Raw genomic sequence first — 21049 nt, 5'->3', positions numbered from 1 at the left:
GAGGGGGGGGCGGGAGGTGGGACTGATGGGACTGGAAGACTTATTTCCCATGTCTGCAGCAGAGAGGAAAACTTAAAAAGATGCAATGACCAAAGGTCAAAGTTCCGGGCGTCCCCAGGACTAACAGTGAGTCTATAAATAGGCACAGGCCACCGCCATGCTTTGCCAAGTGGGGGTGGGGGCCTAGGCTCACATGGACAGGGACTCCCCGGGAGTCCTACAGCATTTACCACCTCGTCAGGCCAGTGAAATGTGTAGGCCATACGTGGCCGCAGAACGCAGCAGGTCCGACGGTGACAAATAAACCTCAAACTGCAGAGGTGGGAAATGGATAGAAACCCGAGCCAGCTTAGGGATCAGCCGTAGCCAGTGAAGGCCAAGGCCAGGAAGGCGGGCTGTTGTGGTCAGGGCAGAACCTCAGCACAGGTTCCCAGGCGCAGAGCGCCAGGAGGGTCAACCTGAGTCACGGCTCGGTTGTTGGTTTTTGAGGTGAGGTAAAGACACAAACACGGCAAACCCACCAACAAGAGTTTTATCAAAAAGAGAGAAAAAAAAACAAAAGAAGATGTGCTCAGGCCTGTGGAAAACACATGAAAAGAGAGGGCAGGGTATGCGGGCCCGCCTTTTAAGGGCTAGCCTGCACATGCGCACTCAGGTCCACACAGCTACTCCAAGCATGCACATAGATTACATGGTCACATGCCATGCAAATTACACGACCACATAGCACATGGGTTGACATAGGACGTATGACCTGGAAATGACTGGGTAGAAATGACTGTCCCGCCAGAGCGTGGGTGATCACTGGGGCATGACTATCACAGGATGTGTCCATCATGTTGTTGCCTAAATAATTATATCCATGCTCATAGATTAGTATTACTATCAGCTTTGGTCAAAGAACTTTCTTTTTGCAGTGGTCAGTATTAATTGCAGAGGCTTGATCACATAGCAGTTGAGATTATCCATACAAGGCCTGTGCAAGATTGGACCTGACAGCATGACTGTCATAAGAACAAGGGTAGAGAAGAACCTTTGAGATTCCCTCATGAAGACCTGTCTGCAGACGATGAGCCAGATCCTCTCCTTGAGCATCTTTAGGTATTTAATGGTCAATAGGAGAGAACGATATTTCCTTTAGTGCTGTAGCCACTGGAGAGGAACCCCTGCTACAATAAATAATCCCCACCCAGGACCCTGTGAACAATTCTTATGACACTAATTGGGCATCAAAATAAATAAACAAACCAATGAAGGCATGAAAGTAGGAGGAGTTGGTAGGAAGAAGAACAGGCTCAGTGGGCATATCGGGGGAACAAGAGAAGGTAATTGGGAAAAATGTAATAAAGATACATTTTCTGTATGTCTAAAGGTGCCATAATGAAACGCATTATTATGTGTAATAAGCAGATGCTAATAAAATGTTTAAGGTATGTTACTAGTAATCTATGCTCAAGTAATTTTCTTTTATCCAGTTTTGCCTATATATTCACATATTCCTTTTGTATACATTTTTTCTTGTTTTGTGTGTATTATAATAAACCTATTTATTCAGGGCAGATGGGGGGGGGGCTTTGGATTTGTATCTTATTCAAGGGTTTATTCTCAATGCTTATAAAACTTACCAAGAAGAAGGAGGAGGAAGAAAAAAGAAAGGAAGGGGATCTTAGGGGTTCCAAGCTGGGATAGAGAGAAACATCAGGCTTCATTGGACTGAGGAGAAGCCAAGGACTTGCAGGAGACCCTTCTCCACTACAAGGACAAACAACACAGGCAACACCCAGGGCAACACCTAGCCACAGCACTTCTATTCCCCCCAAACAACCATTCTAACCTGGATCAGATACCTGAGTAGAGAAAGTTAGAGACTGTGATGTTGCTTGCAGACAGAACTAAATTCTGGGTCAAAAGCACCGCATGGGGGCCAGGAGCAGTCCCTTGATAATGACAGAATATGGAGCTAACACAATCACACAACATTAGTAATCAAATAGCAAAATGTCAACGTTTGTAAGTAAAATCACAGGGAATGCAAAGAGAACCTGACAAAAAGCATAAAATCACAAAAGGCTTTAATGTACCTTTTTAGCTCTCTGACAGAGAAAGCATATGAAAATAAGGAAGCAAAACATGGGAACAATATCCTGAAAATTGTGCCTCTCTAGGTTGCTATGGGTGCATTTACAAAATTACCATCTTTTAAACATAAATCCCAAGAAGCTGTTATAATACAAACCTCATTGTAAGCTGCAGCATAATAAAACAATAAATAGTAACAAACACAGAAATGTAGAAAAGCCAAGCCTTTAGAAATGGGGGTGGGGTGGGATCTCTCTTAATTAACTATTGAATCAGAAATAATAGATATATTGTAACTGTTAAATATCTAAAAAAACAAAGCAATAACATTATAAATTAGAACCAGGCCACATTCAAAATTGTGGAGTTTTACTTCACATATGAGCATGCATCAGAGAAATCTAAAAGAGAGAGAGAAACAAATCTTTAAAATATTCAAGGAAAATAAAAGCTCAAAAGATAATAGACTGGTAATCCACAAATAACAGAATGAAATATTTTAATTTTTAAAGTTAAATAAAAGGGTTGAATGTGTTATAAACAGAATCCTTGGATGAAAGACCATAATAATTAATATATAGCATTAGCTAACCTAATCAAGGATAAAGAGGGGAACTACAGAATTAGAAAATTAGCAATTAATAAAGGACAAATCCTAAGTGCTGATAAAATCTGAACACACAGAGAACATCTGCCTAGAAACATAGTAGGCACTTTGAAAATGTTAACAAAATTTATGTTTTTTCAAATAAAAATATGAAATACAAAACTAACAAGAGAGAGACGCCTGGGCAGAAACTATGGGGTTGTCCACAGGTTCCCTTAACATTGTCCACCACAACTTAGTGACTTCAGACATGAATGTCGCAAATATCTGGGAGAAAGATAACTCTAATATAATTTTTAAAAGCCTTCCAAAAGAAGATACAAAGGATAATGTCCTTACCACAAGATGGATGAAGTCCTGACCATATTTGAAGGTGAGCAGGTGAAATTGAAGAAAGTGTTATAGTCAGAACTGGAAAACACAATCTGCCTTTGTGTCAAGCTCACATGTGTGTCCCCAACAATGTTGGGTCACTGCGACAGCTTTGTCAACTCCATAGGACCCAAAGTCACCTTAGAAGGGAATTTGAACGGAGGGTTGTCTAGCTCAGGTTCTCATGTAAGCTATGAGCGGAGAAAGAGCAAAATACCAAACTAGCAATTATCAGGAAACCACCAGCTTTACAGAGTCCCACAGAAATGAAGAAAGTTACAAAAGGGGTGTCTAAAGTTACAGCATAAGAAGTTATAAAACAATAAACAAACTAAGCAGAATAATTGACAAAGTAAGTAGAAGAAAAATACAGTAAAAATAAGAATAAAAGTCAATAAGACAGAAAATATAATACAGAAAGTCAACAAAACCAAGCTGCCTTTTTGTTTATTTGTTTTGAGTAAGCATCCTACTATTGTATCCCTGGCTAGCCTGGAACTTGATGTGTATATCAGGCTAGCCTCAAATTCACAGAGATCGCCTGCCTCAACCTCTCAAGTGCTCCAATTGAAGGACTGAACCTCTATGCCCAGCGTTCAAGTTGTTTTGTGAAAATATTAATAAATTGAAAGTTTTCTACTAACACAGTATAAGAAAAAGGTATGCATGCTTTCAGTATCAGAGATCAAAACGGGACTATCCTTACAGATCTTACAAGTACTCAAAAATAAGAGATTATGAATAATTATGTTAATATTCCAAAAAATAGATACTTTCCTTTGAAAACACAATCCATCACAACCAGTAAGATTTAATACAAAATATAAACAGCCCCATGACTATTAGACATATAATTTATAATTTTTTTAATCCTGTAAAGAAAATTCAAAGAAGGGATGGTCTCACTGGTAAATTAAGAAAATGGAAAAATATCATTTGAATATCTCAATGGGAGCAGGAATTTTTTTTGACAAAATGTAACATCTATTTTAATTTTAGAAGTAGGAATTGAAGGAAATTATAAAGGCAATACACAGCAAACATGGCAAAGATACTCACTGTCACCTTCTCCATTTACCATTGTTCTGAAGTCTAGATGATGAAGCAGAAATCAGCCTATACATCTATAAAAATTACAATGCAAGAAGTAAAATGTTTATGCACGGATGGCATGTGTATAAAATCCTAAGAAGTCTACAAATAAATTACTATGATCAATAAATTCATTTAACAAGGTCATAGTATATAGGTTCAATGTATAAAAATCAAATATAGCAGCCAATAATTGGAAATTTTTTAATATTATAATATAGTCGACATATTTTAGTAATGATTTTAATGAATAATGTGAAATATCGTTGCCATTTTAGTGACTTTGTACGTTGATGGGAATAATAGGATCCAGGAATAACATAATAATCCAAATGACAGTAAATCATGAGTCACAAGATTAGTTTAGTTAACACTAAAACACAGAGATGAAGTAGCAACCAGAATGTTTTGACTTTATGGAACTTTTAGTACTGCCTAATTGATTATAGCATGCATATGGATGAAATGAGTTGCAAGCCTACCGAAGAATTAACTGTACAGCTACAGATGCTTACAGCATGGAGGAAGGAGCATGGTGAGCCCTTGTAGGAAGACAGAGCCTATGTCAGTTACTAAGGCTCCTTGGAACACAGCCACAGTGTAAGTCTCTCCACAAACCATAATGACTTGTGGCCATTTGTTAGGACCACCGGAGGAAAGTATGTGGAACTTTAGATAATAGCTCTAAATAGAGGCTGAGAACTCAATCACTGTGCTGCACACTTAATACTTGCGCTCACAGAGAGACGGTGATTGTTTTGGTTTGAGATTATTTCACCGTGTGTCTAGTGAGCCTACAAATTCACTTTGTGGTTGGTCCCCATTTCTTTAATGTATAACCAGCAGGGACATGCTCAGAACCTAGGAGCGTCCACATTCTGATCCACAGAACTATAGGGTGGTGATTATTATGATATCAGGAAGCAAGTGGAGCCCCTGGGACCTCTGCTCTACTAAAATAGTCAATCCCAAATGAATTATTTATCTCTTCAAGAATCATAGAAATTGGGGATTTGAAGAATAACACAAATACAGGAATAAAATTGTTCTTATTATAATTTTATTAATTCTTTGAGAAATTCACATTTTATACAAAACTTTGTATTTTGATAGTATTTACACCTAACTCTTCCTGAATACATCTTCCACCACCACCCCCAACTTCATGTCCTCTTTTGTTTAGTACTCCAGTGAGTCAGGTTTGTGCTGCCAATGTATGCACAGGTGTGGGGCCATACACTGGGTCATGGTTGACATACCAGGATACACACCCCTAAAGAAAACTGACTCTCCTTCCCTTAGCAGCCATGAACTTTCCAATAGCTCCTCTGCTAGGATTGGGTTCTCATGAGCCTCTGACCTCTCTGCATTAATTTTTTAATAGGCGTGATCTTGTGTGGATCTAGAGCAGGCAACCACCACTATTGTGAGTCCAGAAGGGCAGTGGTCCTCTCGTGTATGGAAAACTCTTTCTCCCAGGTCTTCCCTGACTTCTGGCCCTTACAATCTTTTTACCCATTCTTCTCTTATAGTCCTTGAATTTTGGAGAGGCTGTGATATAGAAGTCCTACTTAGGGCTGAGCAAAGAGTAAGAATTTTTGTCACACTGCCCACTTTGTACATTTATCTGGCCTACCAAAAAAAGATAAATGGGTCTCAAAAAAATAAAGAATAACTATTTATTGTTGAAATATGATGGCCCAACTATGGTACACTTGTGATGGAAAAAAATCATTCTGCCTTTGGCACTTGGTAGATGATTGTTAATCTACAAATATTTCTCTCTTTCTTGCCTGTTTGCGTTTCTCCTTCTCTCTCTCTCTTCTCTCTCTCTCTCTCTCTCTCTCTCTCTCTCTCTCTCTCTCTCTCTCTCTCTCTCTCCCCCCTCTCTCTCTCCCTCTCTCTCTCTCTCTCTCTCTCTTACACACACACACCTCCTTTCAGAAGTCATTTGCTATCATTAAGGATGATGATATGCCTTCACTCTCTTGACTCGAAGCAATGGTAACCCTTTATTTGTCAAACTAGCTACTGGGGCTTAAGCATCTTGATACTCTACATAGCTTCATATGGATGCATTATGCAAATGCCATTAATGCCAGCCAGACATGCTGAAAATGTTTACTGCTGCATATACTGACAAATAGAAAATAAATACCACAAAACTCAGAAACTAAAACTGTGCATTTTCTGAGGACCCGAGGGTCTTAGGTTTAGTTAGGATATACCTGCTGTGGGATGTTCTGTATGTGCTGTGGGAGCCCGTTCTTGGGTTCCTTGTGGCTTTCCTTACCCAACAGGTCCGCATAGAGGATGATTAGGACCACAGGCCTGAGTGCAGGTGTCTGAGATGGTCTGCACTTGGCTGTGCTGTGGGATGGTCTGTGTGGCAAATGTGTTGCTCTGATCGGTCAATAAATAAAACCTGATTGGCCGTGGCTAGGCAGGAAGTATAGGCGGGACTAGCAGAGAGGAGAAAAGAAAGAACAGGAAGGCAGAAGGAGTCACAGCCAGCCGCCACCCTAACAAGCAGCATGAAAAGATGCCAGTAAGCCACGAGCAATGAAGCAGGGTATAGATTTGTGGAAATGGATTAATTTAAGCTATAAGAACAGTTAGCAAGAAGCCTGCCACGGCCATACAGTTTGTAAGCAATATAAGTCTCTGTGTTTACTTGGTTGGGTCTGAGTGGCTGTGGGACTGGCAGGAGACAAAGATTTGTCCTGACTGTGGGCAAGACAGGAAAACTCTAGTTACATATACCTTCCAACATAAAAGTTCTGTCTGTCTCTTGCATTGCCTGCCACAAAGAAAGATATCCCAGGCTTAAGATCTTGGGTATCCAAAAGAAATACAAACCATATTTTATTTGCTGCCCTAAACCATCTACCGAGTTTTTCAGATCACCCCCATTTTCATGTGGCAGAAGAAAGTAAATAAGGCTTTTTTCAATCAAGTCTTGTGACATGAAAGTTGCTATGCCACCGTCTTCAAGGTACATGAGGCAAACTAGAGACACTATATGAAGCCTTTGACAGTTTCCCAATACAAGGTCAAAGAAGAGGATGTTAAAGTTTTGAACAAGGTCATGAATACTCTATATAGTTATCTGTTAAGATGTTTAAGATTTTGGCTTGCACTGTGGAAGATATGGAATCCCTATGAAATATCAAATGACCACACCACACAGGAGCCATTCCTCACAAACTTGATCATATGTGAACTGCAAAGTCATAAGACTAGGGATACATTGCAGCCCAATAGTAAAGTGGTAATATATGGGACTTGTATTAGGCTCAGTGGGCACACACATTGCATGAGCAGGTAGCTAACACTCCTACATCACCTTCCATCATCCCATCTTCAGCAGTCTGAAAAAGTCTCACGCTTAGGTAGGATTTGTAGCTGATACTGTGCAACATACTGGTGTAAGCCAAAGTGGGATGCTGCAGAATTCCAAACCTAGCCAGAAGTAGCCCAAAGAACAGCATGAGAGGAGACCCCATGCTGGTATTGAGAACATTAGGGCAACATATTTTCCATCTAACTTGTCTGAGCAAGACTATCAGAGAATTAGGTCTACACTGATTCATAGTCCCTAGACAGTTGTTTGGCTAGAAAATCAGTATTTGGCAAGAAAAAAAAATGGAGGGAAATTATATGAATAGTCCTCTTGACACGGCAAAAATTATATCTGTGTCCTGTATGATTGTCCATCCAAGAGAGACGGTTGTTGTTTGCTTTTGTCCTTTTGGGAGCCTGCTACCCAGCTCCCAAAGAAATCACACACAGAGGCTTATTCTTACTTATAAATGCCCAGCCTTAGCTTGGCTTGTTTCTTGCCAGCTTTCCTTAACTTAAATTGTCCCATCTACCTTTTGCCTCTGGGCATTTCCTATTCTCTTACTTCTGTAAAACTTACTCTTACTCTGTGGCTTGCTTCATGGCTGGGTGGCTGGCCCATGGAATCCCCCTTTTCTCTGGCTACTTCTTTCCTCCTCCCAGATTTCTCCTTCTATTTATCCTCTCTGTCTGCCAGCCCCACCTGTTTCTCCTGCTTCATCATTGGCTGTTCAGCTCTTTATTAGACAATCAGGTGTTTTAGACAGGTACAGTAACACAGCTTCACAGAGTTAAACAAATGCAACATAAACAAAAGTAACATACCTTAAAATAATATTCTACAACAGGAGACAATACCAATATCAACCAATCTCTTCCTAAAGCCATTGAGGCTATTATATAATGGTATCTGAACATAGTGACAGAGATGAAGAATGTGCATGAGCTTAAAAAGGACCAACCTTCATTAAACTTAGAATGCCTACCACCACTGCTCAGTGGAAGCTGTCCACAGCAGAGATGAATGCTGAGAACCAAGTGGGGAACATCCCTGGAAAAGCATCTAATCACAGGTAGCAAATTGATTGCATGACCCCTTCCATCATGGAGGAGCAATGATTTGCCCTCACTGAATTCAACACTTTTACTGAATATAAATTAGACTATACTGCTCATGACCATCTGTGGCTTTAGAGAATGCTTATTCATTGACCTGTTACTTCTCACACTATTGCTTCTGACCAAATAACTCATTTCATCACCAAATAAATAGGTGACTTGTTCTCATGGAATCCCAGCTGGTTTTATAGTGTACCCAGCCTCCATCAGCTACTAGACAGATAACATCACAGAATGATCTGCTAGAGACCCATTAAAGAGCCAGTCGGTACAGTATCTAGCAAAGAGTGCTGTTGTACCCACATCCAATATACGGTATTTTTCCCTCACAACTATTGTATGTGGGTCTAATAATCAAAGAAAATATGAGGCATCCTTTTATTATCACTATTAGGTTATTATCAGTACCATCAATAATCAGAGAAGAGTTTGTCCTCCCATGCCTGTTCTTCCAGGCCCTACCAGATGAGAAAATCTGAGAGTTGGTCATACCAGGTTCTGCATGCTAGTGATCCAAGGAACAAAGTAGTGAGTTACTGGCCTGGGATGATCAAGCCCAGCTATTGTGGGGAAACTGGATCACTGCTGAGTCCCCATGTCTGGTGTGGAACATTTTCTACTCAGTGAAGTCAGGCCTGAGAGCTGGCAAGGGCACAACTCACTTAAACTAGCAACACTGACCAGCCATTGTCGAAACCATCATACATATGACTGGGTAATAAGGCTGGTGCCCTTTTTCATACAATTAGCACAAGAAAGACCTGTGTTTTGGAGAGCAGCTTCTCAAAGCAAATCGGTTGTTTACTTGATTCAACAAGAAAGTGCCTATTTTCCTGTTGTTCAAAAAGCTTTTGATTGCAAACAAAACATTGAGGATGTCATGGGAAAATAAATGTGTTTCACCAACTGGGAGTGTTAACATCCCCCAAACTGGTTGGTCAATAAAAATCAACTAAAAGCATTTCAAAAGAAGAAAACAATAGTTCCGAGTGCCCGAGTGACTGTTTCTTTGGGCTTTGCCGCATATGATCTCAGGAGCTTCCCACCAGCAAGTGCCTTTCCCAAGCTGAGCTGAAATGGGTCTCTCCGGGCAGACAAAGAAAGCTCCCATTGCCAGGGAAATGAAAAGAAGTTTGGGGAAGCATGGGTAGGGAGTGTTGTTTCCACTAGTGGGAATCTGAGACATATGACTGAGGTCCTTTCCAGTCCTGGGGCTACAGTCTGTCAAGCCAACCGCCCTTCTCTCTTGTCGCTTCTTCCTCAACTACCCACGAGTGTACAAATCACTCACAAGGTTCAGCTATATGACAAACAAGAGGTAGGCTATGGTCTGGAAACATGAGCGCATGAGTTCCATCCAGCACTTTCATTATAGGGACTTTCAGATAATTTGCTTCCTTTACCACAGGATTATCATCTCCAAATGGTAGCTTCTGGAAAATCATAATAGTTATTTTAGTCAAATGCAAGACATTGTTTGAGGATTCACCAGCAACTCATTTATATGTAAAAATGGCCCATAAAGTGGATACTCTTATCATAATGCTCCCTATTTCACAGATGAGCTAACAGCAACTTTAAAATATTAAGCAATTTATGCAGTGCTGCATAGCTAATTAGTAACCACATTCAAACTTAAGCCAGCCTAGCAGAATCCAAAACCATACCAAGGTGGCCCGAACTGCGGCCATTGGTACTGGTGCCATTGATCTAAGCTAGGCACTTAGAGTCAGTGCTTACTTTTGCCTCTCAGCAATAGTGTAGATCACTATTAATCAGCACCATAAGAAGCCCGGCACTGATGTGATGCTGTGTGGTTATAGACCATTTAACTCCCGCAACCCTCCAATGAGGTAAACACAATTATAGTACTTTTTTTTTTTTTTTGCTCTCATTTTGCTAGGGCGGGAGGGGGGCATCATGAAATTGTGTACTTGCTCAAGGTAAAACAAAGCTAGAAGAGGAGCAGGTTCTCTAGATTCAAGTCCAACCCCACACGGGATTTCTTCAACCTTGGCCGAATTGCACTGTTCTGCATGCCCCCATCGGACCTGCCAACTTTACTTAAAGTGCAATATTTCACGGATCAAAAAAATGCATTATCTATGAAGAAAACTGGGGTATTGCAGTCCACAGGGACTGCAAAAGAAATACTGCTACAAGCCGTGGTGCAATCCTATGCTTTGGGTATTCTCTTAAGAGAAGGCACATTGTGTTAGTTTATCATTTTGAATACATCTTGTCATGCTATTTACCCATCAGTCTGTGTCTGTGGGGACTGATTTCCTACCATCAGATAAATGAGCAATTAGAGGGTTTAACAGCCTCTTGAATGTGGGGAGGCCTATAAACCTGAGCTCTCCGAGATGGTAAATGTCACATGGAATGTCTTCAGTACTTTCTTCCTATCACCCTTCATTTCCACAGCTGTCTAAGGACACTCTTTTATCTTGTTCTGAGGACACCTGGGAAAGGCAGGCACCTGGAACGCAGGTCACCTCAATTTTACACCTGGCTATGAGGGGTGAGCTTGCTGAAGCCAAGATTTTCTATGTTACTCTGCTAAGACACAAGGAAGAATTAGCTTATCTCGGAGAGCACAAGAGGCTCTAACACGCTGTGGCTATATGTATCTGTGTCTTTGGCAAGGGGTATATGTATCCTCTGGTTTCCTAGGCAGGATCCTGAGCCAGGGCAAGTCTAACTCAATAAACAAGAATTGGTGTCATCATCGCCATTACCTGATGACACTGGGATGTCTATTCGGTGACACCAGGAGAAAGGGATCTACAGCTTTCCTGTTAGTGGTTCATGGCTTGGTTTTAGGAGATTTAAAATATCTCAGGTGAGAAGAATTTTTAATGAATTTTGTTACTTAAAAAACTTGCAAATAGAAAACTTCATATATGGAAATTTAACTAAATCAGAGGAATCATTTAAGGCAATTTTTAACCATATGATAAGCCTCAGTACTGGTTATTTTTTCATCATGGCAGCCAAATACCTGACAAAAAGCAACATGAGGAGAAAGGTTTGTGTGAGTTCAGAGTCCAGGGGAGACAGAAGATCACAGTGGAGGAGACTCAGCCACAGGCAGCTCACAGTGCGTCACCAGGAATGTCTCTTGGCTGACGAGAAAGCAGAGACGGACTTCCTCCTTCTCCACCTTTTTATGAAGTCTAGGACTTCAGCCTAGAGGATGGTGTGTCTACATTCAGAGTGAGTCTCCCCTTCTCAGTTAAGCCTTCTAGAAACACCCTCGATGACATAGCCAAACACATGTTCCCTACGTGTTTCCAAATCCAAAAAGATTGTCAATAAAGATAAACCATCTTACTCCCTATGTATAAACCCTTATATATAAACCTCTCTATACAAACCATGGATAGAATTTATCTTGTATTAACTAGGTAATGGGATGGAGGGATGAGCAGGGATATCTAAGAGTTCTTCCACTTAGCATCTCCTAACCTCAGAAACCCCGGGTTCTTTAGACATTCAACATCTATTACTTGACTCTGTGGGTGAGAAGAGAGTCAACAGCAGAGGAAAATTCATATTGAAAGCAGAAATGTGAGGAAGAACTTTGGCAACCAACAGAGAAGTGGGGGAGGCTGGACACAGCAGGAGGGTTTGAAGGACAACCCAGAGAAGAGCAGAAACCAATTCACAGCACAGGCTGACCACATTAGGTGAACTGATGACGTCATCACCAATAAAAGTCTATGGGCCAGCAGTTCTAACAGCTGGGCAAGCCTGTTCTTCCTACAAGTTTTAAACACACTTTAGGAACTTGGTTTTAGAGAGACTCCATCTGTATGCCAAGCAAACTGTAGAGGAATTCAACTCAGCAGTCCCAGAGTGCAGCAACCAAGAGCCATCTTGCCCAGGGTCCAGTCCTTGGGAACTAAAGTGCTCTGGTATAGATGTAACCAACCGTCTTATTAAATAAGAAACACAGAAACAATGCAAAAGAGAAAGCCGAGAGGTCAGAGCTCAGAGCCAAAATCTCACCCTTCCACCTGCGGTGTCCCAGCTTCTCGAATGAGGCTTCTATTTCCTGTCTGTTCGTCTATTTAAAGTATTTTGTTCTACCTTCTCATTGGTTGTAAACCCAAACACGTGAGTGCCTCGTCAATGTCTGAATGTACAGCCCCCTAGGTCTTAAAGGCATATGTCTCCAATGCTGGCTATATCCCTGAACACACAGATATCTATGGGATTAAAGGCGTGTGCCACCACCGCCACACTCTTGCTATGGCTCTAATAGCTCTGACCCCCGGGCAACTTTATTTATTAACATACAATCAAAATCACATTTCAGTACAATTAGAATACCACCACACTCTGGGAAGCAGAAAGCAGGAATGATCACAATTCAGGGTCCCCATGAGCACTGTGCCTTGCATTGGATAGGTTGATGAGACCACAGGGGGAAAAAAAGCTGCAAGGAGTCAATGAGAAGTTTGAGAAGGGGCCCATGGGCTGTGATGGAGAGTGGAAGGCACTGTGGTCAATGAGATTTGTAGAAATAGCCAGTTCTGAGATTGCCAAGGTTAATAGTGACAAATACCCCACTTGCCCAAAGCAGATCTGAGCAATGTGGTTGTTCCATACATTTGGGGATATCCCTAATATATATGCACTGTGGCTTGGACACCTGGCAGATTCTCAGGTACACAGACTAGAGACCTCCAGCCTAGATGAACTCACCACTCACTAACACCCTGCTTGAGGCAGAGAAGGACTTGCTGCTGCAATCGAGACATTAATCATACCACTGGGATCACAGGAGGGAACCGGCAGTGACTGCTACATGGACTAGAGAGAACTATCTCCAAGCCAGGATCTTAACCACAGGAACTTTTGATCCATTTTTCTTATTATTTTCTTCTGTCTATACTAAAATTTACTGTTTCTATTTTTATCATCAGATTTCATTTTCCTTTTATTTATTTAATTGTGTGTGTTCATGAAGGCACACATGTGCATATGCAAGTGACTTTGGGGTGTTGTTCAACATATATATATATATATATATATATATATATATATATATATATATATATATATATATTGTTTTATTACATATTTATTAACTTTTTAATTTATTTTTTTGGGGCATGGAGAGATGGCTCATCAGTTGAGAGCACTTGCTAGTCTTGCAGAGGACCAAAGTTCAGTTCCCAGCACCCACACAGTGCCTCAAAGCCTTCTATAAATCTATCTTCAGGGGACTCAATGCCCTGTTCTGCCCTCTGCAGGCACCAGACATATGGTGTGCTTACATACATGCAGAGAAAACATTTGTACACACAAAATAAAATAAATAAATATTTTTAATGTATTATTTGTGTCTATGCTGATTACTTTTCATTGGTGTGATTAAAACATCAAGACCAAAAGCTGCTTAGGAAGAAAAGGCTTATTTTGGATTATGGTTCTAGAAGGGAAGTCCAATGGTGAGGGAGGCGTAGCTGCAGGTAGCCAGAGCAAGAAGCTGCAAGGTCACATCTTTAACCTCAAACACAAGCCAGAGGAAGCAAACTAGAAGTAAGGCAAGGCTCTAAACCCACCAAGCCCAGCCCCCAATGATGTACTTCCTCCAGCAAGGCTCTGCCTCCTAAAGGTTCTGCATCCTCCCCAAACAGTGCCACCAACTGCAGATCAAGCATTCAAGTGCCTGAGCCTATGGAGGACATTTGGATTCAAACCACCAACTCAAAGGGCCAGCAACCTAAAGGTGATCCCTGGAACCCACATAAAGATAGAGGGAGAGAACAAGCTCCTAAGTTGTCCTCTGACCCTCATGTGCATGTCCACACACATACACACATCAAACACATATGTGCACACACACACACACACACACACACACACACACACACACACACACAATGCAGTATTTGAATGAGCCATGTCCATCCAAGCTCAGAAAAACATATATTGTATTTAAAGATAAATGTATGTGGTAGATGAATATCTACCATATACAAAATGTATAATTAAATATATACATATGGATCCTGAGAGGGGAGGAAGAGATTTTAAGAGCATGGTAGGAAAGAAAGGATGATAGGAGACATGAAATATGAAAACAGAAGAGTAGACTGTTTGAGGAAAACAACACCAGTCAGGCAGAGAGCATAAATCACTGGGAAAGACAGCGAGGGAGCAGAGCAAACTAGAAGAAAAGTATAATGATACACTTGTCATTGTTTTGAATACTTACTAAAAATTAATAAATTATTAGAAAACAAGGAGCTTGGACCAAATATTTCCCTGGAGCTTCATAGGGAGCATGGCCTTGCCACTACCTTGACCTGAGACTTCTGGTCTATGTATAAACTCATGTCTTTGCCCTTACACAGAATTACGAGGAACGTATTTCTATTTAAGCCACCGAATAGCCAGAGTAGCCATAGAAGACACAAATTCTCTAGCTTTCCAATGTCTCTTGTCCATCTCCTCCTGTGTATTACAGTAAGGCCTATTTTGTTCACAAATATATACCACAGTGTGGTGGTTTGAATGAAAATGGCCCCCAAAGGCTCACAGGGAGTGGCACTGTTGGGAGGTGTGGTCTTATTGGAGTGGGTGTGGCCTTTTTTGAGGAAGTGGTGGGGATGGGGAGACAGGTGGGGACTTTGAAGGTTTAGAAGCTCAACCTAGGCCCAGTGGCTCACTCTTCCTGCCTGCTTCCTGAGAATCCAGCTGTAGAACTCTCAGCCTCTCTTCAGCACCATGTCGGCCTGTGTGCTGCCATGCTTCCTGCCAAAAATGACAACGGACTAAACCTCTGAATTGTGAGCCAACCCCCAATCAAATGTTTTCCTTTATAAGAGTGGCCATGGTCATAGTGCCTCTTTCACAGCTAAGACAAATAGTAAGAGCCAAAAAAATGAAGTTGATATCTATGAGTAGATTTTCTTGAGATTATTGTACTAAAATGTAAATCTATCCATGCTTCTAGTCATTTCAAAAGGAATGTTCAAACTTGTAACAGTGAAGAAAAGAGACTACTAAGCTGACAAGCCAATTCCCAGTTTCAGTGTTTGTAAATGCATAACTAATCCTATTTAATTCTATACTCATTTCCCCATAGTGTAGATTATTTTAGAGAAAAACAAATTATTTTACCATTTCATCTGTGATTTCATCTGTCTCTACCTCTAAAACTTGAGAGTGCACATCAAATAACCGTAATACAAACAACAGACTGAGAGAGCATCCCTAATCCAAATTCTCAGAACTCGGACATGCTCTACAACTCAGAAGTGTTTCCAACACCAATGTGATAACACAAGTAGAAATTCACACACCATAAAACTTTGTTTCATGCACAAAATGTCAAAATACTGAATGAAATTACCATCAGGCTATATGCAGAAGATGTATATAAAATAAATCAGTTTTGTTTTTAGGCTCGGTTTCCACCCCCAAGGTACACACATACATACATACATATAGGAAACATACATACACAAATTTATATGATATGTGTGTGTAAATATTCCATTTTTTAAAATCAACTCTAGAACTCTTCTGATTTCAAGCATTCTGGGTAAGGCATACTCAATTTATTGCTACAGCTAAACATCAATAATCTTTTTTGTATTGTATAATCTTCAGTCGATTTCAAATTTCCCTCACCTGACTCATCATTTTTACAGGCTGTTCAAATAAGTCCAAATACAGTCATGATGCAGTTGCTTGATGTTCAGGCCTCACCATCGAGATTTCTTTTAGATATAAATCCTGGTCTCTCCATTTATCTGTTTTTCATCACTCTTCTCTCTCCTCTTCCTCTCCTCTCTGTCACTGTCTTCTTTGAAGAAATTGGCTCATTTGTCTCATACAGTTTCCATAGTCTAGATTTGGGAAATAGTATCACAGTCTCATTTAGCATAATCTTTGATCCCTGACAGTTAATATTAAGAACTAGAAGCCTGGTCACATTTGGGTTGGAATTTTCTGTAAGTCATGCTGTGAGCTCCCATCAGAGGCACAGAACATCAAGTTGTCTCCCTCTGGTGCTATTAGCAGTTGTGGAAGATTAAGGCCTAGATTCATCTTTTCATTAGAAGCTGCAACTGGATGATAGCTTAATTCTGTCCTTCCTTTATTAGCTGGAATAGTTCTATTTAAAAAAAAATCCCCTTTATCAGATTATTCATTATCCTCAGGCACAGTATACATGAGAAAGTCTGGATAAACTATCCCTTCCCTTTATTTACCAGGCTTCAAAATAATGAGTTTGTTTCCTAATAGCCACTAAATAAGGGGTATTGGCATTTTTGTTTACCTAAAGTTATCTGTATGAATTCTTGGCTTTTAAAATGTGAATAAATGGTTAACAAAACACATTCTCTGTCTCTGTGGAAACACGACCTTGGGTTAACTATCCAGCTCCGTTCCCCTGGAAACTAATAAAGGTGGACAGTCAGCTTGTTACCTGGCAACACTGCTCATGATAAAAATGACCTCAAATAATAAACTACCTGGTCTAGGAGGACAGTGAATAAACTGAATTCCTCGTGGGAGTCCATAGTTAGAGCTGTGAATACAGGCCATGTCCCATAGTAGAAGCTGTTCTCATGGGACAAAATGAAGGTGCTGGGTCTTATGGGAAGTGGAACTCCAAACCAGGTGTAGTGGGTAGCCATTCCAGCCTTGATCTGGAAGTTCCAACCCCCACTGAGGCTTCAGCAACTGTCACACCTACAAGGCCGGGCCAAAGGAGGCACCTGGAGACTAGAGATCTGGATGGGCCAGCATGCTCTCTGTTCCTGGACCCTTGACAGTGGAGATTGACCGAGCAGAGCTCCAGAGAACACTGCTGGACTGTGATAACCTTCCCCAAACCCCATGACCTACCTATCCCTTCATTTGTAAGTTACCCATTAAATAAATCTTCCTTTTAACTACGTGGAGTAGCCTTAATAATTTCACCAATACCAGGTGCTCCCAAACCTGTTTCCTTCATCCAGGTTCCACAAAGAACAGACTCTGAGATGCAGGTTTGCACAAAAGTGGTTGACTGGCAACTAGTCTTGGGACTGCATTGGTTACTTTTTGTGGTGTGATAAAATACCATTACCAAAAGCAACTTACAAAAGAAAGAGTTTATTTGGGCTTACAGTTACAGAGAGAGCATCCACCATGGCAGGGAAGGAAGGCATGGACACAGGTGGCAGAATCAGGAAGCTGAGGCATCACACCTTCACCAGCAAACACAAAGCAGAGAGAGTCATCTAGATTTGGCAAGACTAGAATCCCATAAGATCTGCACTCAGTGAGGCACTTCCTTCAGAAAGACTACTTCCTAAAAGTTCCATAACGTCACACTACGTGGTCAACAGAAGACCAAATATTCAAATACCGGAGCTATGGGAGACATTTCTCATTCAGACCACCATAGGGACTGAAGTAAATAGGACTCAGCAGGAATAAAAGACAAATTGCAATATAATCAAAGTTATCAACCTCAGCCAATCCAACAGGACCTCTTTGGCAACTGGGATAATCCTTTAAAATTGTCCCACTGTAATCAGGGAAGCTATCTGAAGAGGGGCATAATCTTAGATGAGGATGCTTCTCCTCACTGCAAGCAAGTTCTCAAAATAGTCAGCTGATCTGTGAATAGCTGGCTCTCCAGGTTAGTGGAGGAACTGGGTGCCTCAGTCCTACTCAGGTCCATGGCATCACACCTCAGCACCACTACACTCACTCCCTGGGGTCTCGTTCCTTCCCTCCTGAGCTGTCACTTGCCCTGGCCATACTAGCTTGCTGCCCCACCCCTCCACCCCCATTGTGTGCTCTACCAAAATGAAACTAGCTCTGAGGGGACTTTTAAGTGTTATAAGATGTAGATCCATGTTTACTGTGTGCTTGCCCAGATCTAAAGTCACCCATTCTTCCATAAAGCCCAGCTTCCTCTCGGTGATATCCAGGGACCGTAATCTGGGGAACAAAAGTGTCTATTACTATTGGGTAAGTCGTGGTCCTTGGGACTCTTCTGTGGCCAGAGTCAGCACTATTTTTAAGAGAATGTTTCCAGCTCATTCATTAACAAATCACCACAGCTAAGCAAAGGCTCCAAAGACAACAAAGCACAACTGGAAACTAGCTTAAAAAATGAGGCTAATTTTTATTTTCAAACAATATGGCATGGGTTGGTACTGGTATTTCCAATTCAGATCAGTGTAGCTGGGTTTTCTTGATTGTATCTGCCACCTGTCTATGTGTCCTTTCTTTCTTTATGACAGCACAAGCTCTCATTTACATGATTGTTCAGTGTGCATTCAACCCTTTCATAACAATATGATCACCACCAAAACCTGGGTGATTAATAAAGAATCAAAGATCTATTTTCTCTTTTGTTTTGTGTTAGTTACAAGTTAAAGGATAAAATTCAAAGAGGGTCTGGTCAAATGACTGTGCTGATGCACCGTTCCTTTTGATTTGAAATAATTCCTCCTATACAGAACTCAACTTATAGTTAAATTTACTTGTTTCAATGTGTTATTTGTATTTTACTTTGGTTTATAATTATGCAAAAAGATATTTAAATTGCTTTAAAATTAATTCTATAAACTAAGATACATAGCCCCTTCCATTTTGCTCCTTTACTCTCATAAATCTAACTTAGTTTATCTTTACATAGCATATAAAATATAAATCAAAGACTCCAGGCTTTTCCTGAAATGAATGGTGGTTCCATACACCATCTCCACACTGCTATTTCACTGAATAGTATATCTCAGGGATCAGTTTCCAGCAGGCAAGGGTCTCTTGTTCTCCTAACAGCTCAGCCAGACATCATGGTGGTTGATATTATTTGATCCATCTCTGTCCACAGTCATTTATGTTTCATTTTGGTTTTATGCTGTTACAGATAGTACTATGATGAGAAACTGGATATTCAAATGCAAAAGACTGAAGCTTGGCCTCTATTCTCGCCTTCTAGGGGAAATTAAGCTAAAAGGGATCAAATCCATAAATATAAGGCATGAAAGTATTTAACGGAAGCGTAGGGGAAGTGCTTCCAGACAGAGGGAAGACAGTGTTCTGTTCACAGGATTGTGTGTTTTGTTTTGTCTACGGCCCCTAAAGCATAAAAAACAAATCTAAAAATATGCAAAGAGGATTAAATCAAACTATAAAGATTCCACACAGCAGGGGAAATGATCAAGATTGTAGAGAAAATCGACATGTTGATACGTTTTTGCAAACTATTCAAATAACAAAGGATTAATACCCCGAATATATAAGGAACGCAAGCAACTCAGTAGCCAAGACAGGTAATCCAATTTAGAATGGACAAAGGAGATAAGCAAACATATGTTAAGAGAAGAAGTTCAAATGGTCACCAAATCTATGAAAAACACTCAATGTCATTGGCTATGAGAGAAACATAAATCAAAACCGCAATGAGCTACCATCTAACCCCAATTAGAACAACTGTTACCTGAAAAGAAAAAAACTGATAAATTGCTAGGAAGAATAATGAGAAAATAAAACTCACTAACTGTGGTGGTAATCTAATTGTACTGAAATATTATTTTGATTGTATGTTAATAAATAAAGTTGTCTGGGGGTCAGAGCTATTAGAGCCATAGCAAGAGTGTGGCGGTGGTGGCACACGCCTTTAATCCCATAGATATCTGTGTGTTCAGGGTCAGAGCTATTAGAGCCATAGCAAGAGTGTGGCGGTGGTGGCACACGCCTTTAATCCCATAAGATCTCTGTGTGTTCAGGGATACAGTCAGCATTGGAGACATATGCCTTTAAGACCTAGGGGGCTGTACATTCAGACAGTGACGAGGCAGTCATGTGTGTGGGTTTACAACCAATGAGAAGGCAGAACAACATACTATAAAAAAACGAACCGACAGGAAGTAGGTCTCTTTTCGCGAAGCTGGGACAGCAGGAAGAAGGGTGAGATTTTAGCTCTGAGCTCTGACTTCTCGGCTTTCTCTTTTACATTGTTTCTGTGTTTCTTATCTAATAAGACGGTTGGTTACATCTACATCTGGCACCCAACGTGACAAGAATCCATTAAAAACCGCTTGGCTTGACGGCAGGTCCGCTTTCCCGCAAGGGCGGCAGGCGGTGGCAGGCGGCGGAGGAAGCGGCAGGAAGCGGCCGGCGTCTTAGTCTGAGCTGCCGGCGTCCTAGTCCGAGCTGCCGGCTTCCTAGTCTGAGCTGCCGGCTTCCTAGTCCGGGTAGCAACTTCTAGCCAGGGCCTAGGTCTGTGAGCAGCTTGCCTAAAGCCGGTGCTACAAACAACTCAGACCTGCCCTGCCGAACAGGGCCCTGCCTGTAAAGCCAACACACGTGGTCGGAGCTTAAGGAAGCCAGACCCAAGCCTTGACTCGGCACAAGAGGGAACACGTGGCTGCATTTAAGCTTTAGCCGGCTACGCTTTCTTGTGCG

At 41.1% G+C, this 21049-nt stretch overlaps 1 long non-coding RNA gene across 5 annotated transcripts in view; it reads right to left on the bottom strand.

Moving 5' to 3' along the window:
* LOC121830949 (uncharacterized) overlaps positions 1-21049 on the bottom strand; it is a 44002-nt gene that overhangs the window by 11588 nt on the left and 11365 nt on the right. For 3 of the 5 annotated variants that reach the window (XR_013052892.1, XR_013052894.1, XR_013052896.1), the window contains 2 exons: positions 16265-16482; positions 4118-4182 (listed from right to left, as the gene is read on the bottom strand). This is a non-coding gene — a long non-coding RNA (uncharacterized LOC121830949). Of the gene's footprint in view, positions 1-4117; positions 4183-16264; positions 16483-17751; positions 17833-21049 lie in introns of all 5 variants that reach the window. The other 2 variants (XR_013052893.1, XR_013052895.1) reach the window with 1 other exon arrangement.

Source organism: Peromyscus maniculatus, chromosome 7 (assembly GCF_049852395.1).
Source record: "Peromyscus maniculatus bairdii isolate BWxNUB_F1_BW_parent chromosome 7, HU_Pman_BW_mat_3.1, whole genome shotgun sequence".
NCBI classification, from domain to species: domain Eukaryota; kingdom Metazoa; phylum Chordata; class Mammalia; order Rodentia; family Cricetidae; genus Peromyscus; species Peromyscus maniculatus.
The sequence above is the reverse complement of the archived record's forward strand: the minus strand, read 5'-3'. Positions and strand labels throughout refer to the sequence as shown.